A 26899-nucleotide genomic window follows, 5' to 3' on the forward strand; every position below is an offset into this window, starting at 1 on the left:
CCTCCATTACCACGCTTGTAACAATTTGGGTACTTGTACATTTGCTATGCTCGTATACTACCTTAAACTGTACCGTAGGTTTTTAAAGGATTGTCTACACAAATAATGCACCACGCACTGATTGTGTCTATCTACCTCCAACTCTCTCCTCTCGAATAATTATTGATCTTGCTGTTGTTTAAAAAGATACTAGATCTACATGTAGCGGAGCTGTCACAATGATAGTCAATCGGTCTATTAAAAACAACTATAGGCCCCAACTGCTTTTATAAACACATTGGCTCGGTGGGTTTCCAAGGTAGATGGTTATCTTTTAAGGGGAGGTATTGTGGGGGGTGGTCAATAGAAAAAGTGATAGAAAATGTGTGTGTGTGTTTTATTATAAGCTGAACTGACCGCACAAGTTGATGTAAGAATGTGATATTATATGTCGATTTAATGTGTTAGATGTTTTAAAAAGGACTGCAATAAAATATCTGGTAGTTCTAGTACGTTATGGTATGGTTTTCTGAACACTAGTAATTTTAAAAAACCAACTTCATTTTTCCGTGGGTTTATCCGGAATATTATGCAAAGTTCTTATTTTGATGTAGTCTATTGTAGTAGCATGCATATTGTAAAGCTGTGGTAGAGTACAGTTGCGGTTCAGTGCAAGTAATTAAAAAAAAATCGTTGACAAGTTTGTTTATTCAACTATATGCGTCATTAGCCTACATTCACTTTGTTAACAAAACAACTGGCGCAAAAATACTTGGCGAAATCTTTAATTAAAAAATTCTGCGCGCCTTCGGATTTTCACTGAGAGAGAAAATACACAGACTAACATCTTATTTATTGGAATTGATGCTCCTAGTTTGTGAATTGGAACATTCAGAACAGTCTAATTACTTTTGTTCTAATATCTGAATGTTTCTCTACCAAGAGTTGTAGTACTGCTATGTAAAATTTTGGACAAATATCAACTACATTTGACAGGGGTTTTCTTAGGGGGGGGGGGGGAAGGTTCGATTCGGGGTAGAGCCCTTACGTTTCTGTACGATTCGCCAGGATATAATTTACACCCGTTACAAATGAAAAGGTAACAAAGGAATAAACGGACACATTTCCTATACAATTTTTAGAAGAAGGCCGGTACCCGAAACTAGGTATGGACAGTGGGGGACAAATTGGTTGTCCAATTTATAAAAAAAAAAAAAATCTTACCACCATGTTTCCTTTTGTCACTCCAATCTGAAAGTAAAAAAAAAAAAAATCTGTATTAACTGCTAGTACATAATAAACATTCTTTAGTTTAATCATTAGAAACCAACAGCGCTACAACGTCTAAACTTAGAAAACCTATTATTCATCTGAAATAATTAATTCCCTTACACCCCCCCCCCCCAGCACAAAGATTTCTAGGCCTGGACTAGCGAGCCCGGTGTCGCATCAACGTTTACCCTTCATTGATTGGCTCAGTTTGATCAAACGGAGACGGGATCAAACAGCTAGTCCTACCGCTCCCCGACACACACACAAACCTACAGACAAGTAAAACTAACAATGGGGGACCGGTAACATAGACATCTTCTGTGGACCAGTGCTTCTCAAACAGCCTTTAGAGACGCCACAAAATCTATCGCTCACCATGGCACCAACCGTTCTCATTTCAACCTGTCATCGAATGAGATTCACTGGTTACCAGCCCTACTGCTAACCTATGCGGTCCAGTGGTTCCCACATGCCAGTCCATGTTGACCACTGGCCATGAATATCACCAAAGCACCCCCCACCCCCTAGAAGTAAACGCTTCTGTACTTGACACTACAGTCGTCAATGTTGTCCATAAGCAGATCTAGTCTTTAAGTTGTGTGTGTCTAGGACAGGGGGTGTAGATGTGTATGTTGGGTGGTATCAATCTTGTATGTCCCTTACGAGATCTGCCCCATGTCTATCTATGGAGACCTTAAAAACAAAACGTTTTTCATTCAAAAAGATGTGGTAGTTTTTTATATAAAGTAAAATCCTTTTTTTTTTAAAAATTGTGTGCATAAATTCAGGGGGACGAGGGGGTCTAAACCCCTGTATCCTCTAGCTAGATCCACCAAGGTCTATTTATTCTTTACTACAAGTTACATTAAACATCACAGTTAATTTTAATGGTATCAAGACAGACTGTATTCATGGTTTTGTTATGATAATTATACACTACAGGGATGGGCTGGCCAAGAGATTTCAGTTAGTAAGGCTAGTTTTTTTTTTTTACTGCACATACATATTCACGGTTCAACGAAAGCCAACCACCCACATAACGGTTCAGTCACCCCCACATAACTGTTCAGTCACCCCCCCCCCCACATAACGATTGGGTCACCCACGTATCTTAACTGATCTTTCGCCTACATCATAATGTTAACTGTCCTACCAAAGCCACCCACACATTTTGACTATTCATTCATTCAGTTCTAAGGGCGTAAGATTAAATGATAACTGAAATGGCTATTATCATTACATAGACTTGGATGTAGAACGGTTTGGAAGGTTGACGTTAAGCGTGTACAAATGTAGAGCAAAAAAATGATAACAATTTATCAATGTACTAGCTTTATAGGATGTAGAACGGTTTGGAAGGATGAAGTTTAGCGTAGTTTTTATATGTACAAAAATGTAGAGCAAAAGGCGATAACAATTTATCAATGTACTTGCTTTATAGTTATATGATGTAGAATAGTTTGGAAGGATACAATTTATCGTAGTTTTTTATGTGTACAAATGTCGAGCAAAAAGTGATAACAATTTATCAATGTACTTGCTTTAAAGGATGTAGAATGGTTTGGAAGGATGAGATTTAGAAGTGTACAAAAATGTAGAGCAAAAAAAGTGATAGCAACTTATCAATGTACTTCCTTTAAAGGATGTAGAATAAGGTTGAAGTTTAGCATAGTGTTAATGTGTACAAATGTAGAGCAACAGAAGTGATAACAAAAAGTGATAAATTATCAATGTAGTTGTTTTAGAGGATGTAGAATAGTTTGGAAAGAAGAAGTGTAGCGTAGTTTTAATGTGTACAAAAATGTAGAGCAAAAAAAGTGATAGCAATTTATCATTGTACTTGTTTTAAAGGATGTAGAATAAGGTTGCAGTTTAGCATAGTGTTAATGTGTACAAATGTAGAGCAACAGAAGTGATAACAATTTATCAATGTACTTGCTATACACTTGGTCACCGTGTACTCTAAAGATCCGAGAGAAATGAAACTATTTGGAGGAGAGTGAGGAAGAAAAAAATGAACGCACAAGGAGCAGGGCGAGAGTAATGACTTGGATATTTTGTGTCCAGTCGTCAATTTCTTATCGCACTGTAATATCAATATTTTGACGCGGCTTTTGCTTCGGCTCCAGGAGGCGGAGTTCCAGGGGTGTTAAAAGGGGGTGGGGGGGGGGTCTGTCCCTTGGTCTGTCCGTCCTTACAAAACACTAGTTTACTGTTGTTATATGTGTCCGGGGCAGTGCATCAAAATCCATTTCTCTGTAGATATTTATGGTTTTGTCAGAAGTGCTTGCTTAGCAAGGCAAAAAAAAAGTCATATTATTCTAATGGGTTAAGTTAAATTATAGTTTTAGCATTGGGCTAAGCCGCTAAATGAATAGCTTAATAGAGAAGAAAATGTTTATAGCCTCAGTTATGTGTTCAGGTACTGGCAGTTTTTTTTTTTTGTGCTTCTTGATACACATATTCGTTGCTTTATTAAGAGCCAAACGTGTTTAGGTGAAGTTTGCTAATAAGAAAAAGTTTCCGCCCCTGTCTGAAGTTAGGTTGAGCGGTGGTAATTCTGTTAGAAGATTAGAGTTGTCGGATAGGGGTAGCAGATGATACGATGCGGGTGGTTTATTGGGTTACTTACTGTCTGATCTGTGTGTAGCAGCCACTACCAACCACACCCCGCCCGTTTTCAAACTAGCTTTGCCTCTCAGTGACCGGCCAGTTTGTAAAAAAAAATAAAAAAATAAAAAATTCCTGTTTTCTTGTGACTGATATCAAGCAAATTTGTGCAGACTCCTGAAGCTGTTCACCAGACAGTCATACTGTCACTTGTCTTCAACGACAGATTTCTCCCCTCGCCATCTAGCCTCCCATTTTCTCCCTCCCTCCCTCCCTCCCTCCACACACCCCCACACAAAACTGGCTCACATAATGACACAGGTTCGTGTCAAACGTGTCCTTAGATACACTCGTGTAGTCACTATTTCTGAAAGGACACATCCGTCAAAATTACCCTCCGGTGCCACCACCATCAGCCGTCGCTCATGGAGTCTGTGTGGCTTGTAGGAGATGGGGATTTTAAAACAAAACACGCTCTCTGTAATTCAATTACGGCAGTACAACTTAATGGTGTCGGTTTTAATGAGGGCAAAGCTGGAATTATGAGATCACATGGTGATGCGCTCATGCAGAAAAAAAATGCATCTTTAAAGAAAAAGTAACATGACTATGTATATACATACATTAAAACATTATATATACATGTATATGATGTATAATGGAACAAGCGTGTGTGAGGGAGGTACTTGGCAACATCCAATCATGTTTAGTTGTAGTTGGTGTCAAATGTCACACGACAAGCTACATGTAACCCCATAGACGGCATTTGTTTCCCTGAGCCGTGTCATGCACGTGCACTGTGACAAAGCCCTCACCCACGCATGGATAATGTAACGAAGCTGTGAATCAAGGGCACGGCTGTCAACTTCATCCGATTTCTCTCATCAAAGTCTACACATTTTTTTTGGTGCTCCACCAGTCTCCACATTTTGTGTTTGCTCCACCAAAGTCTCCACATTTTGTGTGTGTGCTTCACCAGACACAAGCCTACGCATTTCTTTTCCTATTTTGATGGTGTCACTGTGAAGGAAAAGCCAAGAACAAAATCCGAGACAGTCAGCGAGGGTTGGTTGTAAATAAAGTTGATTGGAAGAGCAGCTTATTGGACGTTCCGTGTCTTATCGGCTGACCAGACGGAGCGGACAGTGGGTCAGGAGGCAAAAATCCAGGGGGAAATGACGGCACTTACTCTTACTAATAGTCGTACTAAAATGTCTGGCCGATACGAAGTGTTGACGATGTTGGGCTCGATAATGACGATAATGATAGCGGCAATAGGAGGAGGAGGGATGGTATGAACGTGGGTGTGAGCTGGTGGTCAGTTGGTCAAACATTTCCAACAATAAGTCTGGTAGCAAACATGAAGTGAACACCGGCAATTAAAAACCCATTCGGTACAGCCATTTTATTAACACATGTGTAACTACTGATTTATAACAAACTACGGCTTGTTAAAAAATGTTCCCAACCAGCACAAATAAACGTTCACAATAGCCCGTATTAATAAATTCAACATTACGACCGTTGTCTTGAAAGCTTCTGAAAAAAAAAGGTCATCAACCATTGTAGTTACTTCTAATACATTACACGCACTTTGACAAGTCACATTTCGCATTGATCACTGGAAAAAATTTTTTCTTTCGATTATGGCTTTTCTCTATTCATTCAAACCTTTTCCTATCGATAACTTCAATATTTCCCATTATTTTTTTATTATTTCCCATCGGATGTCCTCTATCGATTCCAACATTTTCCCATAGTTTCTAAAAATTTCACTACCACTAAGTTATGACTTGCCTTGAATAATTTTTGACTTTATAAATTTGTGCAAATATCACAGCCGAGTTGATATACTTTCAACAGCTAAACCCAAATCTGTAAGCAACTATAGCAGATATACAATTGAAGCTCTGGAGTAAAATTTAGCGCTTAGTAGTTGGGTATATTATGGTAGTTATGATATTCTGAGCAGCACACTACCTGGGTCAAAACCTCCTCCATATATGACGCCCTGCCTGGCACAAAAACTCGTGTCAAGAGTGGCACTATGCTGACCAAGACACCCCACCCCCCATCCCCACGCTGTCTGGCATTTAATCCCTCTGTCTCAGCATCACCGTTTTCTCACAAGAAACCCCGTCTGAACCCCACCCTCAGCTGTCAACAGTACCCCCGTCTCAGCGCCCACCCCTAGCCGGCACCGACACCCCCTAGAGGTCAGCCTCTAAAAAACTGTCCGGTTTTTCTCGAGCAAGTCTTTGGCCGGTTGACATTAGCCATTAGTGGAGTCAGCTTGATAAACCGCCGGGTCTGTCTGGTCATTAAACTAAAATTATTTAACCTTCTCTCCTTCCTAGCATTTCATGTATCACAATTAGAGCTAGGGTGTGACTGTTGACCCGCTGTTTTAGACCAGAACATCATCCCACACATACTTTTGTATTAGCCGCACTAGCTATGTATGTAACTCACGTGATAACCCACATTACAGACCCGTCTCCCTAAACACACCACCGAGAAAAATATTACCGGGAGGGAAGAAAAAAAAACTCGACTAGACCGTGAAGGAAACTAAAAGGTCAGTCGTCGTGTGGTCTCCTCTAATATGTGTATATATCTCTCTGGTAACTTTCTTTCTTGGATCAGCCCTTCTGATTACCATTTTTTTTCCTCGTTTGCTCTAAGGTTTGGCTCTCTACTAGTCTAGACGCGAACGTTTCTTACTACTAGATGTACCGAGTCTCCGACCGGCCACCTTCCACGTTGTTACTGTAAGACATTTTGGTTGGAGCAGCCTGTCCTTTTGCACTCATCATTGTTTAACAGCCCAAACAATGCTTAATGCTACATCATTATTATCATTAGCATCATCCCCCCCAATGATGTAATAAGGCAGACATGAAATCTGCGACCCTCACAACAAATGTAGTGGTTGACAATCCGATACGTCTAATCAATCCATTGGATTTTCGGATTTGAGTGTGACCTAGTTGCATACAAATTCACGTAAAGGGAAGCGACGCCGTACTAACTAGGCAAGGGACATAACTTGTGGCAGGCGATTATTTGATTTACACTCATACTTATGATGCGAGACAAATATTTTTTTATTCTGATAAAGCATGTCACTTGCCATGTCAGGTCTATTTTCCTTTCATTAATTTGGTGTCTAATATCTTGACTGCGGGGGAGGGGTGGGGGGAGAGAAGGAGAAATGTCTAAAATATGCCATTTGTTTCACCGTGTCATAAAATTGTGTCTGTGTTGCCAAGATACCCATCACCCCCTACCCCATAATAACCGCTAGAAGATGCGCGCGGTTTTTTTTATTACGTAAGCCGCTTCTTACCTAAAAGTCAGGTGTCTGGTTGGGGAAAGGTAGATGGGGGGGGGGGGGGGGGGGGTCATACTTATGTTGGCGTGAGAAAGTTCCGCAGACAGGGAAGCAGACGAAAAAAATCCAGGTGAGGGTGGAAAAAAAAAGTCCGGAAGATTTTTATATCACCTGATATACCCGCACGGTCTTTCTTCCACCTGGTAGAGACAGGTAACTATAGAACCGTGGGAAACCTATTTCTTACCTGGCATTTTCCCCCCTCCTAATCTACTTGATGAATTTACCGTCCCCTTTGTGGTTGTCTGTTGTATTGATATTTTCCTTAGCCTATTTTTCTCACAGTCGGCCGGCTAATCAGGCTAACTGAACATGTGTGTTGTTTTCTTAATTCATATGTGTTGCTTATTCTCAACACGTTACTTACTTACGTATAAATATGTTGGTTTTTTTTATAAAGCTAACACATTGCTTGAATGTCTTGCTTACATATAAATATGTTTTTTTTTATAAAGCTAGCACATTGCTTAAATGTCCAAGAGAGGCCTAACAACACGTGAAGTGATTATGTGTACTGTTCGTTCTTGCTAATTGATGTAAACAATAGGAGGGCAATGATTGTTGTTCGTAGGGTCATGTGGGTGTTTAAGGACAGGGGCGGTGTGCTTTGTTAGGGGACCGTGGTTGATGGACAGTGTGGATGTGGTTTGTAGGGGACAGTGGTTGATGGAAGTGGTGATGTGGTTTGTAGGGGACAGTGGTGATGTGGTTTGTTGGGGAATGCGGTGTGTGTTATGAGCACGTTTTTCACTGAAATGTAATGATAAATATTTAGAATAGTGTATTTAGATTAAAAAAATAAATACATGCACTGAAGCAGACATTATACGGGTGGGATTTTTGGGAGGGGGTTAACAAGTAGGAGAATTAGTTGATATGGATAAATATGACTATAATAGTATTATAAATCATCCAAGAAGTCATCAACAGAGAATTTAACCACAGTACTGGTTAAATCTGATAGACTTTATTCTTGTGATGTTGGCTAGATATGGCATCATAGCTTTCGGTTGTGGTGGTTTTAAAATTGTACTACCATTAACAGGCTGATTGTTATGTGCTGTATATTCTGAAACACTAATGTTTTTAAAATTGGCGGTTGGTTGTGGTGGTTTTAAAATTGTACTACCATTAACAGGCTGATTGTTATGTGCTGTATATTCTGAAACACTAATGTTTTTAAAATTGGCGGTTGGTTGTGGTGGTTTTAAAATTGTACTACCATTAACAGGCTGATTGTTATGTGCTGTATATTCCGATACACTAATGTTTTTAAAATTGGTGGTTGGTTGTGGTGGTTTAAAAATTGTACTACCATTAACAGGCTGATTGTTCTGTGCTGTATATTCCGATACACTAATGTTTTTAAAATTGGTGGTTGGTTGTGGTGTTACACACACACACATAAACAGTTCATCTAGCAACATAGATGGCATGGTAGTGCAGATAGATCGGTGACACGTATACAGGGAGGGGACGTTGACAGGGAGAGGTACAGTCAGTAATTACCTGTCTACATAGTAACATGCCCGAGTGGATGTAGTAACATGTATTGTATTCAACGGTCCTAATCCTCCTTACGTGCGGGGTTGGGGAAAACTAGACCGGCTACAGCAAGGGACTCTTGTCAAGTCTTAACGGTTTAGCAGGATCTACATAGGAATTACGATACAAAACTGTGAATTAATTGTTTAAAGTTTTTAAATCAAGTAGTGGACACACAGTCTAGTCTGTCTGAGCACAACAAGGCGGCGACCATGCTTTGTTTATAGACACCTACTCAACAACGCCTTTAGGTGGAGCATGGTTACACCGCTACATAACCCTTCCTACGTAGTGGGAAAAAATGGCTATTTTCCCGCATAACACGCCGGCTAGTCAGGAAAACATTCCAGAGAATGGTATTTTAAAACGTGCTGATGTCTGTCAATACTCCGTCTCGTAGGGAGGGGGCGGCCAATCGTGCACGTGCATCATACCTGCCATGTAACTCACCACCATCTTTAATTGTTTTCAGACACCACTGTTGGCGTCGTCTCCGCAGTTTAAAACAATCTCTTGAGTTTTTTTTAATACAAGTTATGTACAAGTGAATGTGTCTAGTATCGCGGTCACTGCAAGTCTTGCTGTTGATGTCTTATTGAAGAAAATCGTGCAAAGATTGGCATCGATTTCGTCAGGTGGGCTACCTGGCATGTTTGGCTGACGGGGGATTTCTCTATACGTTCCTGGCGTGGTTAGAATTCTCACCTTAATTTTTTTAAGACGGCAGTAGGTGAAGGGCTCTTTAACACCGCAGACAGGGGTGGAATGGTGCGAAAACAAACATCATTCAAGTATTAACGTTAGAAAACTGTATCAGCATCATCTTAAACACCGCCACTCCTAGAATTAACTGCGTGCTGTTTATTGCTAAGTCAGGAATTAAGATATGGACATCTTTCTGTTGGTTTAATTTTTATTATTTAAGAAATTAAAGCTTAAAAAGCAGTTTGTACTTTCAACTATGTCAACAGACGGGGCTGGTGGATTACCACCCCAAATTTAATGCACAAGTGTGATGTCGTAAGCACAAACCCAGCTAAACATATAGTGACCCATGCAATTATTTTCTAGCAATATCCGTTTATATCCTGCAATAGGTAACTAAATCATTTTGTTGCCCTAAAAAAAACACACATAAATTAATCTCAGTCTTTAATCTCCGATCACCCACCTCACACCAACAATTGTTCCATAATTTAATATCAAACTAATGGAACCCCAGGCTTGTATAAAAAAAAAATACTTGATTGATGTACATGGTAAAATATTTAAAGTGTGAAATAAAACTCTGGCCTATTGTCTGGAGTTCCAGGAAACAAAAAACCGGACTCGATCCTGTCAAAAATAAATTTAAAAATTTAACGTAGCTGGATTCAAATAACGGACAGACCATAATGGTCCCTGGTTAGAGTAAAATGTAAAGAAATAATAAATACTGAAAAAAATCCAGTCTAGAAAGTGTGTGGCATATGATATAGGCTATCACCGCCGGCCCTGGTAAAATATAGTTCTAGAAAGATGCTACAACTTGTATCAGACACATTGATTGACATCCATTGTTACTTGCTAATGTTCAACCTGAAGACATCAGTGTGTTCTAGTTTAGTCTACAGTAAATCTCACCCTAGTTTTTATTCATGTCAACACATCAACACTGAGGTGTCTTATCTATCGTGTCATTCTTTGAGTGAATCACTTATTAGTTTTCTATCCTGTTTGTTATGTATATCTCAGGCAGATTTAGTGTTTTTTATTCTCTAGAGCCTTTCTTTTCAATTAGCATACATTTTAACTTCTTTAAAAACTTGACAGTGACCAGTATTAAGTAGGCCTATAAAAAAAAAACAAAGAATCAAACGGATGTTTAAGATTCTGTAACTAAAATGGCACAATACTAAAATGTGTCGATAAGTGGAAAGGTTAGAGAATAAAAGACATGACGTCAATACAGTAGACCTACACGACTGATACAGTAGACCTACACGACGTCAATACAGTAGACCTACACGACGTCAATACAGTAGACCTACACGACTGATACAGTAGACCTACACGACTGATACAGTAGACCTACACGACTGATACAGTAGACCTACACGACTGATACAGTAGACCTACACGACGTCAATACAGTAGACCTACACGACTGATACAGTAGACCTACACGACTGATACAGTAGACCTACACGACGTCAATACAGTAGACCTACACGACGTCAATACAGTAGACCTACACGACTGATACAGTAGACCTACACGACGTCAATACAGTAGACCTACACGACGTCAATACAGTAGACCTACACGACGTCAATACAGTAGACCTACACGACTGATACAGTAGACCTACACGACGTCAATACAGTAGACCTACACGACTGATACAGTAGACCTACACGACGTCAATACAGTAGACCTACACGACTGATACAGTAGACCTACACGACTGATACAGTAGACCTACACGACTGATACAGTAGACCTACACGACTGATACAGTAGAGCTACACGACTGATACAGTCTCCAAGTGGCCGTTCTTCTAACCTGTCTAGCCCAATAGGACGTAGTCGCACATTGTTTACTTATGTAACCTTAACGTAGCATATGTAGCCTCCGCTGTCAGCCCCCCCCCCCCCTTCCACCGGCCTGAATATTCAAACCGACCTGGGAATGCGTGTACCCCCAGACGACGTGTTCTAGATGCTTCTAGGTGGGGGTCGACTGGGCGTGGCGTGTAAGTAAAAGACTAGCCCTGAAAGAAAGCTCGCAATCTAATTTGACCGGGGGTAAACCGATGCCAGCCGTACAAAAGGATCGGACGAAGGAGGAATTGTATATGTCTGCCCAGCAAATTGTCTGGCTGGGCCGGTGCTATATACCTAGTACTTCACTTGCTTGTTTTTTTTATGTACCACACCACGACCAAGATTGGTCCTTCTCTCTATCTGCCCTACTCCCACAGTATGTGCCCTACTCCTACAGTCTCTGCCCCACTCCTACAGTCTGTGCCCTACCATCATGTTTTCTCCTCTACCACTGTCTCAACTTTCACACAATCTGCCCATTTTCTCTGCCCGACCCTATCCGCGCTACCCCCAGCGTCTCTGCCCTTGTACCACTATGTCAATGCCCTACTGCCGTAGCAGCAGGTCAGTGTTGAGGCACCAGCAGATAACGATCCCTAGTTCAAACATCTCTCTCGTCACCTGTCGCAGACAGTTATAATTTTAAAACGGTACGACGCCGCATTGATTCTTTGCCCCAAGTGACTTTCAAAGGTCACGATTTTGACGCGTTTGACTTTTTCAATTAAAAGAAAGGGGAAAAAAAACAACACTTTCTCCTCTTATATTCGAGTGTTGAATTATTGATTAGACGAGTCGCCGTTGTTCTCAGCGAGAAGGCCGGTTAAAGAACGTGGCCCAGGTAGGGGCCAGGGCACAACACTACAGACCAAGATTAATGACACTAAATAACCATGATACAGATAGACCATAATACAGACCAAGGCACAACACTACAGACCACGAATTATGACACTAAACAACCACAATACAGACAGTACAGTATAGACCATAATACAGACCATGACACAAACCACGACATAACTACCGAGTTGGTTGATTGGTACTCTATAGAAAAAAAATAAAGGACTTTGTTTTGTAGTTCTCTCACACCACACAACCCAGACAATATAAAGAATGTGTTCGTTTTTTTTTAATTTTTAAAATTAAATGCCATTGTCTGATATTTACAAAAAAAAAAAAAAAAAAAAAAAAAAAAATTAAATTATATTAATGCGGTATGTAATTTCTACACTTAAAAACCATGATGTGAATTGACTTGGTATCAGCTAAAAACCCGAAAGATGATATATGGCCCAGTGTAATTTCAACTCAAGTTATTACTTTTATCCGTCTTTGTTAGGTAAATCCAAAGCTGAAAGGCGAGAGATCGGGGGTGGGTGGGATCTCGATATTGGCTCAATTGTTTGCTGTAGACGAAGACAGATTAGCGCTATTGTTTAGTTGGTCACTACAAGACTGACCGAACGTCCGCCGGACCGGTCTTTGACCGCTCACACACAGAAGAAGAGAAGGAGAGAGAAAAAAAAAGGACAAACTAAATCGAACAAATCCGTAGTTGTCTCCCGTGGTATGGGAGCTCTGTGTGTAAAGTGTTTGAGGAGGTGGAAGAAAGATGGAGTTTACTCCCTTGTCAGCACAGGGACTACTGGTGGGCGAGCCAAGTTTTTCGATGCGTGCCAGTTGGAGAATTGTCGACTATCAGTGCTGGCAGTCTTTTGTCCACTGGGTAAAGGGACATTGAAACCAGTATACATACATACATACATACATACATACATATCTATCTATCTATCTATCTGTCTGTCTGTCTGTCTGTCTGTCTGTCTGTCTGTCTGTCTGTCTGTCTGTCTGTCTGTCTATCTATCTATCTATCTCTATTATTATTTCTGTACACTGACGCTGATAACATAAGTGTATTTATTCCATGAGCACAGAGATTGGTCAGATCTAAAATAAAATGAGTAATTTGGAGTGTGGTTTTGATCTGTGGTCGCCAACAACTGATTTCGCTAGGTCTATCCTGCAACTAGTGTTTTGTCTAGCTGTTAAATCTGTAGGTAGAGCGGTGTACCACCACAATGTCGAGACACCAAGAAAGCAGGTCTATCCAGCAACTAGTGTTTTGTCTAGCTGTTACATCTGTAAGTAGAGCGGTGTATCACCACAATGTCGAGACACCAAGAAAGATCCCGATCAGCCAGCCAGCGCTGACTCTCTCGCCCAAGTCTATTGCTAATCGATCATGAGGGGGTGATGTTAAATAAAATCAGGCACTATCGCAACCCAACACCCAGTGTATCCGTGTACTCGTGATCTATGTGTAAAGGACAACACCGGCTAATTAATTACAGTTGTAGCAGGGATGAAATCAACACGTCTAGACGAAAAGCCAACCCTTATCGAAGAAATAAATAACATATAAAGTGACGAATGATATCATTGTAATAATCTATGTACATTGTAGATTTAATTATTAAAAATGGCAAAAAAAATTGTATATATGGGGGTGGTCGTTCATAAATGAAATCCCACGCTTTAAAAAAAAATTATAAAGGGGGTAGTCAGACTTTTGTGACAATGTGCTAGTGAAGGGGGGGGGATGTTCAGTTAATGTAATTTTTATAATCTTTTGATGTAAAAGATCTCAGCTTTAAACAACTCTCTCATGCTGTGTGAGATTAAGAAAAAAAGACGAGCAAATAAGATGATTAGTTAGGAAGAGAAAAATTGTTGTGCAAAGCATCATTTAAGAAGGTAATGTAAAATGTTCAGCCAAAGGTTAAGGTCCACTCGAATTCGTTGTCTCCCGCTTTGGGTATCTCATCGAATATATTTTAGCCCACTGATTCTGGTCTGAAAGCATATTCCAACCACCTTTGCTGACCTTTAAATACCAGCCGTTATTGTGAGGATGTATGTCCAGGCAGAGTTTCTTGTCGTAGCTTTTGGGTACATTACATAAACGGGAGGCGATTTCTACTCCGTTTCTACTCTTTTTTTTTCTACTGTAGCAGAGAAAGTTTATGTGTGTGACGTCTTTTTTTTTTTAGCCGAGTGTCCAAGCTTAAGTCTGGTGATTTGATTAAACAAAAGTCACGGAACTACCAAGGGTACAATAAAATTGCCAAGAAATTTAGTAATTCGCTGACAGCGCCACATAAGGGGTTTCCCCTCAATGCCATCGCTGAGGATTATTAGGAGAGTTTACAAGTAATCAAGGGACGCAGCTCGCCGTCAGGGGACACTACTCGTCTAGACTTTGTCGATTATTTGTTTAGTTAGTTTAAAAAAAAAAAAGAACAACTTTTAGTTTTAAAAGAATGGATCTGGTAGCTTTGTCCTCAAAACTTGATAAGCGAGTAAACTGTTGCTTAGAATGTAAATGAAAGGGAACTCTAGTGTATAGACTATGGTTGTATGTTGAAGTATTTGTGTGTAGACTATGCGGCTAGCTAAATATATAGAAGTATGTGTGTGTGTGTGTATGTAGGCATGTGTATGTAAGCATGTGTGTATGTAGGCATGTGTGTATTTAGGCATGTGTGTATGTAGGCATGTGTGTATGTAGGCATGTATGTATTTAGGCATGTGTGTATGTAGGCATGTGTGTATGTAGGCATGTATGTATGTAGGCATGTATGTGTGTATTTGTATGTAGGCATGTATGTATGTGTATATATGTATGTGTATATATGAATTTGTATATCTATATATGTATTTGTATATATATACATACAAAATAAATCGTGTATGTTGATTTGTAATGTTTAAAACGTGTATATGGCCTACGCCGCAATATCTTATGTGGGACAGGGAGGAGTTAGGGGGATGAGATTGGAGCACAACAATACTTGTTGACACTAGATAGGCACCGTAGTGGCACCACCAATGTAGATTAGCTCATTTATTCATTAGGTAGGCGGGGCACCGGGGAACTAAAAATAAATTAGCAGATTTGAAAGTTGTTGCTGGGTAAAGGGGCGACAGATTACATATATTTTAAACGGTTATTGAATGTTTGTTTTTTATGTGTGTAATATAATCCGTGCTGAAATATAATCCCGTGCTACTTGTAACATATCCACATGTGTAGTGTCTAAAACAATTTTGCCGAGGCTCCTGAAGCAGTGACGCACGGTTCATGATTTAGTTATCATCCTAAGGCCTTGTTTTGCTGGCCGCTGTCCTTTTAAAACTGACCACTAATGTACACCGCTAGCCCGACACGGCTATCGTTATGAAATATGTATGCTCGTGCATGTTGCTTGAGGGAGTGAAATTGTTCGTAACACGTGCCTTGATGTGTGTCGGCGTGTTGGTGGCAACACATCTCTGTACTTACTCGCACCTCAACACACAGTGGTGTCACCACATCTAAGTCATCGAGTGTCACCACAACTTAGTCATCGAGTGTCACCACAACTTAGTCATCGATTGTCACCACAACTTAGTCATCGATTGTCACCACAACTTAGTCATCGATTGTCACCACAACTTCTAGTGTCACATCTAAGTCTAGTATCACCATATCTATACCATCTTGTGTCACCACATCCAAGTCATCGAGTGTCACCTTATCCTAGACACCCACACAACACCGTGTCACAACTGAACCAAACAAAATATGGCAGTCATTGGTGGAAATTTATTCTGAATGCGGTCGACATAAGCGACATGCCAACATGTCTACACTGTTGCATATCACGTCATGGTAGTACAAGCGGTCTGTGTTCAAATCCTCTAGCGAACATGCCTTAATTAGTGTTGACCTGCCGTGATTAAGATAGGGGAGTATGGCCTAGTGTGTGTTTATTAAATAAACTAAGCCCTATCTGTTGATGGAAACACTGGGAGACTGCCCACAAGTAAGGGGGGGGGGGGCAGTCTAATTTAACTAAACATTTGCTGCGGGCCTGATTATTTTTTTTTGGAGGGTGAATATTGTCAACCTGATGGCGAACAGACCATGAGCTGCGGTGTGCAGTGATGATAAGTCTCGCTATTCAGCTATTGTTTCTTTGTTGTCGGACTGTTGGCGTTAGGTTTCCATAAGGGCGTCAGCAGGTAAGAGACCTTTAGTGAAAATACCGGACAATTTAAGGTACATCGTAAGCACAACCGTCTTGCGTCAATTAGAACGGAATATTCAGCCCGTCAGATATTGTTCGGGTTGATTTTATATTTATTAAATATTAATGAGTACCTCTAATTGTGGCTATAAAAACGTACCATTGTTCTGAATTGAGATTAAAATGCTTGAGTGGCCGACTTAAAGGGTACAGATCTAGTTCATGACAAGAAACATTTCCATTGTTTTGTATTCACGCTAGTAAGTCTGATGTAGAATAAGAATAGTGTTGAGACAACCGTGGTCCTAGTGTTAGCCTACTGTGTTTTCACACATCTTCCCTGATCGTCATTGTGTAGCAACGGGGATGTAGCTTTGATTAGGCTAGGCTTCTCCCTTTTCTACACAACACAATGTTGTATTAAAATAGCATTAGAGACAATTGATATTGTGTGGGGGTGGGTGTGTGAGAGGAGGGACACATGATCTAAGATTGCTTCTAGGATTGTTGTATAAAATGCAGGAAGTGGTTGAAGTTTATATCTTAAACCTACACCTAAACGTAAAGCTACATGTCTTAATGCCACATGTAACCATTTTGTTAATGTTTTGGGGTAGTATTTCCCCTCTATAAAAATCCCTAGTGCTATGGTGAGGGGCTGTATTTAAATTAGTCTTACTGCAGCCTTTTATATGATTGAATGAATGCTAGTACCTAGCCCAGCAGTGTAAAGTATTGCCAGTACAGTAGTTGGATGTAGAGTGAATGCTAGTCCCCAGCCCAGCAGTGTAAAGTATTGCCAGTAGTTGGATGTAGAGTGAATGCTAGTCCCCAGCCCAGCAGTGTAAAGTATTGCCAGTAGTTGGATGTAGAGTGAATGCTAGTCCCCAGCCCAGCAGTGTAAAGTATTGCCAGTACAGTAGTTGGATGTAGAGTGAATGCTAGTCCCCAGCCCAGCAGTGTAAAGTATTGCCAGTAGTTGGATGTAGAGTCAAGTTGAATGCTAGTCCCCAGCCCAGCAGTGTAAAGTATTGCTAGTACAGTAGTTGGATGTAGAGTGAATGCTAGTCCCCAGCCCAGCAGTGTAAAGTATTGCCAGTACAGTAGTTGGATGTAGAGTCAAGTTGAATGCTAGTCCCCAGCCCAGCAGTGTAAACTATTGCCAGTAAAGTAGTTGGATGTAGAGTCAAGTTGAATGCTAGTCCCCAGCCCAGCAGTGTAAAGTATTGCCAGTACAGTAGTTGGATGTAGAGTCAAGTTGAATGCTAGTCCCCAGCCCAGCAGTGTAAAGTATTGCTAGTACAGTAGTTGGATGTAGAGTCAAGTTGAATGCTAGTCCCCAGCCCAGCAGTGTAAAGTATTGCTAGTACAGTAGTTGGATGTAGAGTCAAGTTGAATGCTAGTCCCCAGCCCAGCAGTGTAAAGTATTGCTAGTACAGTAGTTGGATGTAGAGTCAAGTTGAATGCTAGTCCCCAGCCCAGCAGTGTAAAGTATTGCTAGTACAGTAGTTGGATGTAGAGTCAAGTTGAATGCTAGTCCCCAGCCCAGCAGTGTAAAGTATTGCCAGTAGTTGGATGTAGAGTCAAGTTGAATGCTAGTCCCCAGCCCAGCAGTGTAAAGTATTGCTAGTACAGTAGTTGGATGTAGAGTCAAGTTGAATGCTAGTCCCCAGCCCAGCAGTGTAAAGTATTGCTAGTACAGTAGTTGGATGTAGAGTCAAGTTGAATGCTAGTCCCCAGCCCAGCAGTGTAAACTATTGCCAGTACAGTAGTTGGATGTAGAGTCAAGTTGAATGCTAGTCCCCAGCCCAGCAGTGTAAAGTATTGCCAGTAGTTGGATGTAGAGTCAAGTTGAATGCTAGTCCCCAGCCCAGCAGTGTAAACTATTGCAAGTTGGATGTAGAGTCAAGTTGAATGCTAGTCCCCAGCCCAGCAGTGTAAACTATTGCAAGTTGGATGTAGAGTGAATGCTAGTCCCCAGCCCAGCAGTGTAAAGTATTGCCAGTAGTTGGATGTAGAGTCAAGTTGAATGCTAGTCCCCAGCCCAGCAGTGTAAAGTATTGCCAGTACAGTAGTTGGATGTAGAGTCGAGTTGAATGCTAGTCCCCAGCCCAGCAGTGTAAAGTATTGCCAGTAGTTGGATGTAGAGTCAAGTTGAATGCTAGTCCCCAGCCCAGCAGTGTAAAGTATTGCCAGTAAAGTAGTTGGATGTAGAGTCAAGTTGAATGCTAGTCCCCAGCCCAGCAGTGTAAAGTATTGCTAGTACAGTAGTTGGATGTAGAGTCAAGTTGAATGCTAGTCCCCAGCCCAGCAGTGTAAAGTATTGCCAGTAGTTGGATGTAGAGTGAATGCTAGTCCCCAGCCCAGCAGTGTAAAGTATTGCCAGTACAGTAGTTGGATGTAGAGTCAAGTTGAATGCTAGTCCCCAGCCCAGCAGTGTAAAGTATTGCCAGTAGTTGGATGTAGAGTGAATGCTAGTCCCCAGCCCAGCAGTGTAAAGTATTGCTAGTACAGTAGTTGGATGTAGAGTCAAGTTGAATGCTAGTCCCCAGCCCAGCAGTGTAAAGTATTGCCAGTAAAGTAGTTGGATGTAGAGTCAAGTTGAATGCTAGTCCCCAGCCCAGCAGTGTAAAGTATTGCCAGTAGTTGGATGTAGAGTCAAGTTGAATGCTAGTCCCCAGCCCAGCAGTGTAAAGTATTGCCAGTACAGTAGCTGGATGTAGAGTCAAGTTGAATGCTAGTCCCCAGCCCAGCAGTGTAAAGTATTGCCAGTAGTTGGATGTAGAGTCAAGTTGAATGCTAGTCCCCAGCCCAGCAGTGTAAAGTATTGCCAGTAAAGTAGTTGGATGTAGAGTCAAGTTGAATGCCTGTCCCCAGCCCAGCAGTGTAAAGTATTGCCAGTAGTTGGATGTAGAGTGAATGCTAGTCCCCAGCCCAGCAGTGTAAAGTATTGCCAGTAGTTGGATGTAGAGTCAAGTTGAATGCTAGTCCCCAGCCCAGCAGTGTAAAGTATTGCCAGTAGTTGGATGTAGAGTCAAGTTGAATGCTAGTCCCCAGCCCAGCAGTGTAAAGTATTGCCAGTAAAGTAGTTGGATGTAGAGTCAAGTTGAATGCCTGTCCCCAGCCCAGCAGTGTAAAGTATTGCCAGTAGTTGGATGTAGAGTCAAGTTGAATGCCTGTCCCCAGCCCAGCAGTGTAAAGTATTGCCAGTAGTTGGATGTAGAGTGAATGCTAGTCCCCAGCCCAGCAGTGTAAAGTATTGCCAGTAAAGTAGTTGGATGTAGAGTGAATGCTAGTCCCCAGCCCAGCAGTGTAAAGTATTGCCAGTAGTTGGATGTAGAGTGAATGCTAGTCCCCAGCCCAGCAGTGTAAAGTATTGCCAGTAGTTGGATGTAGAGTCAAGTTGAATGCTAGTCCCCAGCCCAGCAGTGTAAAGTATTGCCAGTAGTTGGATGTAGAGTCAAGTTGAATGCTAGTCCCCAGCCCAGCAGTGTAAAGTATTGCTAGTACAGTAGTTGGATGTAGAGTCAAGTTGAATGCTAGTCCCCAGCCCAGCAGTGTAAAGTATTGCCAGTAAAGTAGTTGGATGTAGAGTCAAGTTGAATGCTAGTCCCCAGCCCAGCAGTGTAAAGTATTGCCAGTAAAGTAGTTGGATGTAGAGTGAATGCTAGTCCCCAGCCCAGCAGTGTAAAGTATTGCTAGTACAGTAGTTGGATGTAGAGTCAAGTTGAATGCTAGTCCCCAGCCCAGCAGTGTAAAGTATTGCCAGTAAAGTAGTTGGATGTAGAGTGAATGCTAGTCCCCAGGTTTCTAGAGCCAACCTGGCCTAGTGTGGAGCCAGCTAGAGTTGCATATAGACATCAGTGGAATTGGTTTTAAACATGATTATCTAGCCAGAGGTCCAGGTCCAGCCATATGAGGGCTATATTGGACAAGATATCTACTAGAGTCCCTGGTGTTCTTAGGGAATTAGGTGACCAACATAACTCAATTGTCCTATTCAGGTCAGACAGAGAGAAAGATGGGGGGCAGGGAGAAAGATGGGGGGCAGGGAGAAAATTGTCAAGGATTAGATTTGTTGTAGACCTGAGCTGGGGGGGGGGGTCACTAGGATAGAGAAAGGTCACTAGGATAGTAGGAGCACTAGGATAGTGTGGGTGGGGGTGGTGTGTAACCTGGATAGGAACACTAGGATAGTGTGTGTGGGGGTGGTGTGTAACCAGGATAGTAGGAGCACTAGGATAGTGTGTGTGGGGGTGGTGTGTAACCAGGATAGTAGGAGCACTAGGATAGTGTGGGTGGGGGTGGTGTGTAACCTGGATAGTAGGAGCACTAGGATAGTGTGTGTGGGGGTGGTGTGTAACCAGGATAGTAGGAGCACTAGGATAGTGTGGGTGGGGGTGGTGTGTAACCTGGATAGTAGGAGCACTAGGATAGTGTGTGTGGGGGTGGTGTGTAACCAGGATAGTAGGAGCACTAGGATAGTGTGGGTGGGGGTGGTGTGTAACCTGGATAGTAGGAGCACTAGGATAGTGTGTGTGGGGGTGGTGTGTAACCAGGATAGTAGGAGCACTAAGATAGTGTGTATGAGTGTGGTGTGTAAATAGGATAGTAGGAGCACTAGGATAGTGTGTGTAGGGCTAGTGTGTGTGGGGTGGTGTGTGTGGGGTGGTGTGTGTGGGGGCAGTGTGTAACCAGGATAGAGTGGGATTACTAGGATAGAGATGGAGTGTCACTAGCAGAGAGTGCAATCACTATGCTACACATTAAACCTAAGTTCAGACCCCTCACTCCACATTCAGATAAACATACACTCACACTCTAGCCCACAAGTAAAACAAGTTTCAGTAGAAAAAGAGTTGTAGTTTATGTTGAAACATTATATTTTCTAACCTAGCTCCTGACTTTAAAGTTTCTATCTTAATCTCTATCTATTAACTCCTATACAACTAAAAAAAAAAACAACGAATAAATAATGTTGCTACCAAAAGCCTTCGATACTATAACAGATTACCTTGAAAAAGATTTTAATCAATCGTTCTTGTTTGAATTCTATTAATAAATCAAGTGAACAAAGGAAGCCATTCTAGTCTTGTATCAATTGCCTTAATATTGTTTAATGTGCACATCCTGAATTAACCTCCACTTCCTCAATGTTGGCCAATCCTACAACATTTCCATTCTTAATCCCTCCCCCCTCCCCCACCCAAATATCTGGTAAACCCACACCTGTGTCCACACCATCCCTAGGCCAGCTACCTGCCTGTTGTGTTGTGTAACAGAAAAAAACTGCAGCACTCATGTCACTTGTATCTTGCCATCTAATTATCCTGTCTATGCCAGGGTAACCAGCCAAGCTTTAGATCAGCTAGAGATCTCATAAACATTGTTTTCACTGACATCCACTTTCATTCTTTAGAGATCACATAAACATTGTTTTCACTGACATCCACTTTCATTCTTTAGAGATCACATAAACACTGTTTTCACTGACATCCACTTTCATTCTTTAGAGATCACATAAACATTGTTTTCACTGACATCCACTTTCATTCTTTAGAGATCACATAAATATTGTTTTCACTGACATCCACTTTCCTCATGCTCTTTCAACCATTTCACTTGAAAGAAAATTATACTGATTTAGAATACCATTTAGATCTAGTAGTTTTCCTATCTCATACAAGTATTAAGCTTATGCTTAAAAATGAGCCAATGATAATATTTTTCCGTTTTTTTTTTTCTATTAACTTAATGATATTATAAAAGCAGAAAGGATTTTAAATTCAAAACTTGAATATTTAAAATCTGAAAATGCTAATTAATTTTCTTGTTTTAAATGCAGGATGTATCAACTTCAAATTAAATATAGAGAACAATGGTCTATTGTCCTTAGTTGAGGTAATATTTTAACTTTTTTGTGTGTGTAATTAATCATTGTGTTGGTGCACTATTATTACTGCTGATTAATTAACAAAAAGCTGTTAAATTGTGTTCCACTAAGGGTATTTGAATTGTCAGAATAATTTATATAGTGTTTGTGTGTTGTCTCTTTCTAAATGTCAAGTGTGTGGCTAATCATTTTTATTCTTGTTGATTCCAGGAGCTGGTTTAGAAATCAACTTTTGCAGAGTAAAAAAATACTCTAGGATTTGTATGGTAACCGTGGCAGTAAGAATGAAGGGATTATTTATGTCTTGTCCTTGTTGTCATATCCTATTCATGTGGGATTTATAACAACACACTTTAAAAATAAAATGGGTTTCCTACTGTAGATCTAGATTAAAACTATTTTTATTCTACAAACAGGATTTGAAAGACCTAAGCATTACTGTCAGTTAAATAAATTAATGTGTTTTAAAGGGTTTGGGTTATTTTTCATTTGTAGCTGTGTTTTAAGTGTCTAAAAATAAAATTATCAGACTGTAAGGGCTGGTTTGGTGTGTCAGAGACAAGGAACAAATGTGGGGGTTAAAGGGAAGTAACTCAAGAAATTATTTGACCAGACTTGAAACTTTTAATGCTTACCTCATCTTGTTCCAACTGCATACTGCTCCCCCTTTGTTTTTCCAGAAGTTCTCCTGTGAGCTGAAGGTAACAAGTGTAAGCCACAGCAGACAGTATAGTCACAGAAAACACTGCTATGTCCAATGTCTGGTTGGAGTGGAAACTTCTGAAAGAAACAAAAAAAGCAACAAATCAGCTCAATGGTTTACAAACATTTTTATTACTTTTCTAGTATACAATTTTTATTATGTAAATATTTTAGTATATTTTTAAACTGTGGCCTGTTAAAATAAATATGTTAATTTACTGTGACAGGAGTTGAAACATCTACACAACAAGAAGACAACAACCGAAGTTAGAAAACTGTACAGAAAATTATGTACGTACAATTAGAAAACAAAAAATGATCTTTTTGATAATGCTTACTGTGTAAAATCGTAGTCACAAAATGTTTTGTAATGAATAACTTCATTAATTTTTAAATTTAATTATTTAATATGCCATTTTACATTTTCAAGCATTATCAAAAATTGCAGATCGCATTTTCAAAATCTTATACAAACACCTAATAGTTTCAGAGTAGCCTACATTTTATTCTAGATACCATAAGTTTCACCCCTCTAAAATCTAATATTCAGACAATCTAGTTATTGTAGAATAAAATCATTAAATATTTCTCTTCAAAAATGAAAAACGAAATATAAATTTATTTAAACTTCGTTGCTCAAGGATCGAACTTGTAAATAGATATCTAATTACAACATACGCGCTGGACAAATTAAAATACTGCTGGCTAGTATTGTGATTAGTATCACTAGTATATCTCGTGGGACTCCATGTTCTACACATAATTAAATTTACTGCTTTACTTAGTCTTTTAGAGCCAGTAATTTGGTCTCTAGTTCTCATATATCTTGTGGGGGTTCCTAGTGCTTCACATAATTACATTTACTACTTTACTTAGTCTTTTAGTTCTGGCTATCTAGTGGGGTGCTGTAGTGTTTTAGTTCTGGCTATCTAGTGGGGTGCTGTAGTCTTTTAGTTCTGGCTATCTAGTGGTGTGCTGCACATTATTCCTTTAGTTCTGGCTATCTAGTGGGGTGCTGTAGTCTTTTAGTTCTGGCTATCTAGTGGTGTGCTGCACATTATTCCTTTAGTTCTGGCTATCTAGTGGGGTGCTGTAGTCTTTTAGTTCTGGCTATCTAGTGGTGTGCTGCACATTATTCCTTTAGTTCTGGCTATCTAGTGGGGTGCTGTAGTGTTTTAGTTCTGGCTATCTAGTGGTGTGCTTCACATAACTGCCTTCACTGTTTCACTTTTACTTCGTCCCATAGAGCCAGTATTGTGGTGTGTAGTACCAGTATATTTAGTGGTCCAGTTATCTGTGTGTGTGTGTGCAACCTCACTGTTTCAGCCATGTGTTCTACAAGGTTAATGGGTGACTCACGTCCTTAAGTGACACTGCCTGTCTGTTATCTGGGTCAAGTGTGTTCAGTGTGTACACATTAAGTAGTGACAGGAAAGTTAAAACAAATGGTAACATCATTAGGCTCAGGAAGTAAAAAAAAAAAATTGTAGGGAAGTAAAACAGGTTATCTAGTGCTGTAAACTATAGTGCTGCTTTAAACAAAGGCGACACATTTAGAACTCCAATCTCCTAGGGTTACCCATCATGTGTTATCTGTTTGTCTGGGAATTTGACTTACATTTTGATTTTTTTTTATTTAAAAGTTAATTTTATGGGACTTCCTTGATTTTGAATTTTCGTAGATTAAAATGTTACTGTATACCCGAGATATTACTTACTTGTGTGGTCAAATATTGATAAAATGTAACAGCTTTTCTTAACCAGAAAATGGAGTTATTTAAAGTCTAGTGTAGCAACAGTTGCAAATTAATAAGTTTGTTACAAACTGCACACAACACCAGTTATATAAAAAAAGTGAAAATAAAAATATTTAAAAAAAATAATAATAATAGGAATACCATATGTGAAACTGCTAAGTTGTATCATTCATGTTTGCATATAACGACCAAATAATTGTTTTTAAAACAAAACAAAAATTGCCAAATATTCTAAACTGCTTGTACTAGGCCTGCTTATTGATCACAAAATGAAAAAGTTCAAATCAAAATTAAAAAAAAAAATTAAAATAAAAAAAAAAACTAATGAGGTCAATGCTTGTATACACAACTTTTAAGTTGTTTATATTTTCATAGTAAAATACTAAAACATTTTTTTCTACAAAGTATAATAGTCTTCCAGATGATTAAGACTGTTTAAAAAGTATACACCTAAACTACACAGAACAAACCTAACATTAGTAGAATACTCTACCATAACACAAGTATAAAAAAAATAATTGTTACCTCAAGCCTATTAGAACACATGCATATCACACACTATGCAAATGCACACACAAAACCCACGCGTAACTCACAGATACACACACAGACATGCAACCAGATCACCAGCGGGCAGCCCTATTGAAACACCTGCGCATGCGTATAAACTCTACCACCCAATGGCATACTGTGTCTGGCTTGTCTAGCCAATCCATGACCCGCTTATGTCAGCCTTCACAAGTGTGGCGCAAATTTTGAAATAAGTTGTGCTTAGTCAGCCACTGCTTATCCTAGCATGCAGCTATACTTCTAACAGCTGGCAAGATAAAGTTAGAGGACACGTTTTATTGATCTAAACCCACACATATTTTACTGCTTCTAGTTTTACACAGTTAACTGTTTAAAAACCTTTCATTCTGTAAATCCTACATTTTAACTAACAGTTTAAAAAAAAAAAATTGAGCTGAGAAATTTAAAAAAACCATACATTGTACTAGGCCTAATCATAAATTCACCAGTATAAGTAACAGTTTCTGTTTCTCCTACATCCTTTGAAACATCAAGGGCATTAAATTTCATGGTTCATAATGTTTACACAAGCATAAGTCTCTTTCTTCTTTAATGTATTCTCTCCCCTCCTTTCTCCTTTACCTCCCCTCCCTCCCCTGTGTGTGTGTGTGTGTGTGTGCAAGTTCTTGTCCTGTCCTACCCACCTGGTGCACTAGATTTTGAGTCAGTTTTTTCATGCTCTTATTTTAGGGGCAGTCACTGTGCATTTAAATGTTCATCTAGTTGTTTGTCTGGAGGGCCTTGGTTGGGGGGGGGGGGGGGGGGAAAGGGAGGGAGGAGGAAGGAGAGCACTTAGCAATCAATCTAATCTATGAGGCTTTTACATACAATAGATACATTTCATGGGATAAGATAATGGCATTCATTGGTTTAAAAATGTGGGAGATGAAATAAGAATGGTAATGTTTTTCTCCCCCTTCTTTGTATTTATAGGGTTTTGATTATTTGAACTGTTGAGTAACAAAATGTAATTCAGTTGTATAAATTTTCATTCAGATTTTTTATTACCTAAGATGCAGCTTTTATAAACTGTTTCTCTTTAAAGGTTAAGCTTAAAGGTTGAAGTTTATTCGAAAGCATAAGTAAAATATGATTTTTCTATAGTATCATTTTTGTGAAGAGATGGGCAGATTCCAATGTCTATAACAGTAATATGACTTACAATTCTAGTAGATAGTTACTTAATTTTAGTATGATATTTTAAATAATGGTTTGGCTTACCTGAATTAAAGAAAAAAGAAATGTAAATTATCTACTGATTTGTATGACACTTAAGTGTAATAACTTATATACTTTAATCTGTTAAAAAGTACACAAATTTCTAAAGAATGAAAAGTTGTAGATTAACTATATTGAGAATCCATAAAAGAAGTAATCATAAATATACTTTTTGTAATGTTTTTCAGTATTCATTATTTAATTTTTTTTTCTAAAAACCGATTTTACTTTGTAGAATGTTGATACTTTATTTTAAAACTTGAATATTGAAATTCATGTTAAATTACAAATAGTAGTAGTT

General features: G+C 39.7%; 2 long non-coding RNA genes across 3 annotated transcripts in view; one reads left to right on the forward strand and one right to left on the reverse strand.

Moving 5' to 3' along the window:
* LOC131953830 (uncharacterized) overlaps positions 1-23331 on the forward strand; it is a 56464-nt gene extending 33133 nt beyond the window's left edge. The window contains exons 6-9 of one of the 2 annotated variants that reach the window (XR_009388689.1): positions 22304-22359; positions 22562-22629; positions 23032-23168; positions 23281-23331. This is a non-coding gene — a long non-coding RNA (uncharacterized LOC131953830). The remainder of the gene's footprint in view (positions 1-22303; positions 22360-22561; positions 22630-23031; positions 23169-23280) is intronic. The other variant, XR_009388690.1, reaches the window with a different exon arrangement.
* The window catches only part of LOC131953829 (uncharacterized), a 108663-nt gene that overhangs the window by 27553 nt on the left and 54211 nt on the right, over positions 1-26899 (reverse strand). Inside the window, exons 4-5 of the long non-coding RNA XR_009388688.1 lie at positions 22987-23131; positions 1204-1230 (exon numbers count right to left, since the gene is read on the reverse strand). This is a non-coding gene — a long non-coding RNA (uncharacterized LOC131953829). The remainder of the gene's footprint in view (positions 1-1203; positions 1231-22986; positions 23132-26899) is intronic.

This window comes from Physella acuta, unplaced genomic scaffold (assembly GCF_028476545.2).
Source record: "Physella acuta isolate Inbredline_101_S28 unplaced genomic scaffold, ASM2847654v3 ptg000958l, whole genome shotgun sequence".
NCBI lineage: Eukaryota > Metazoa > Mollusca > Gastropoda > Physidae > Physella > Physella acuta.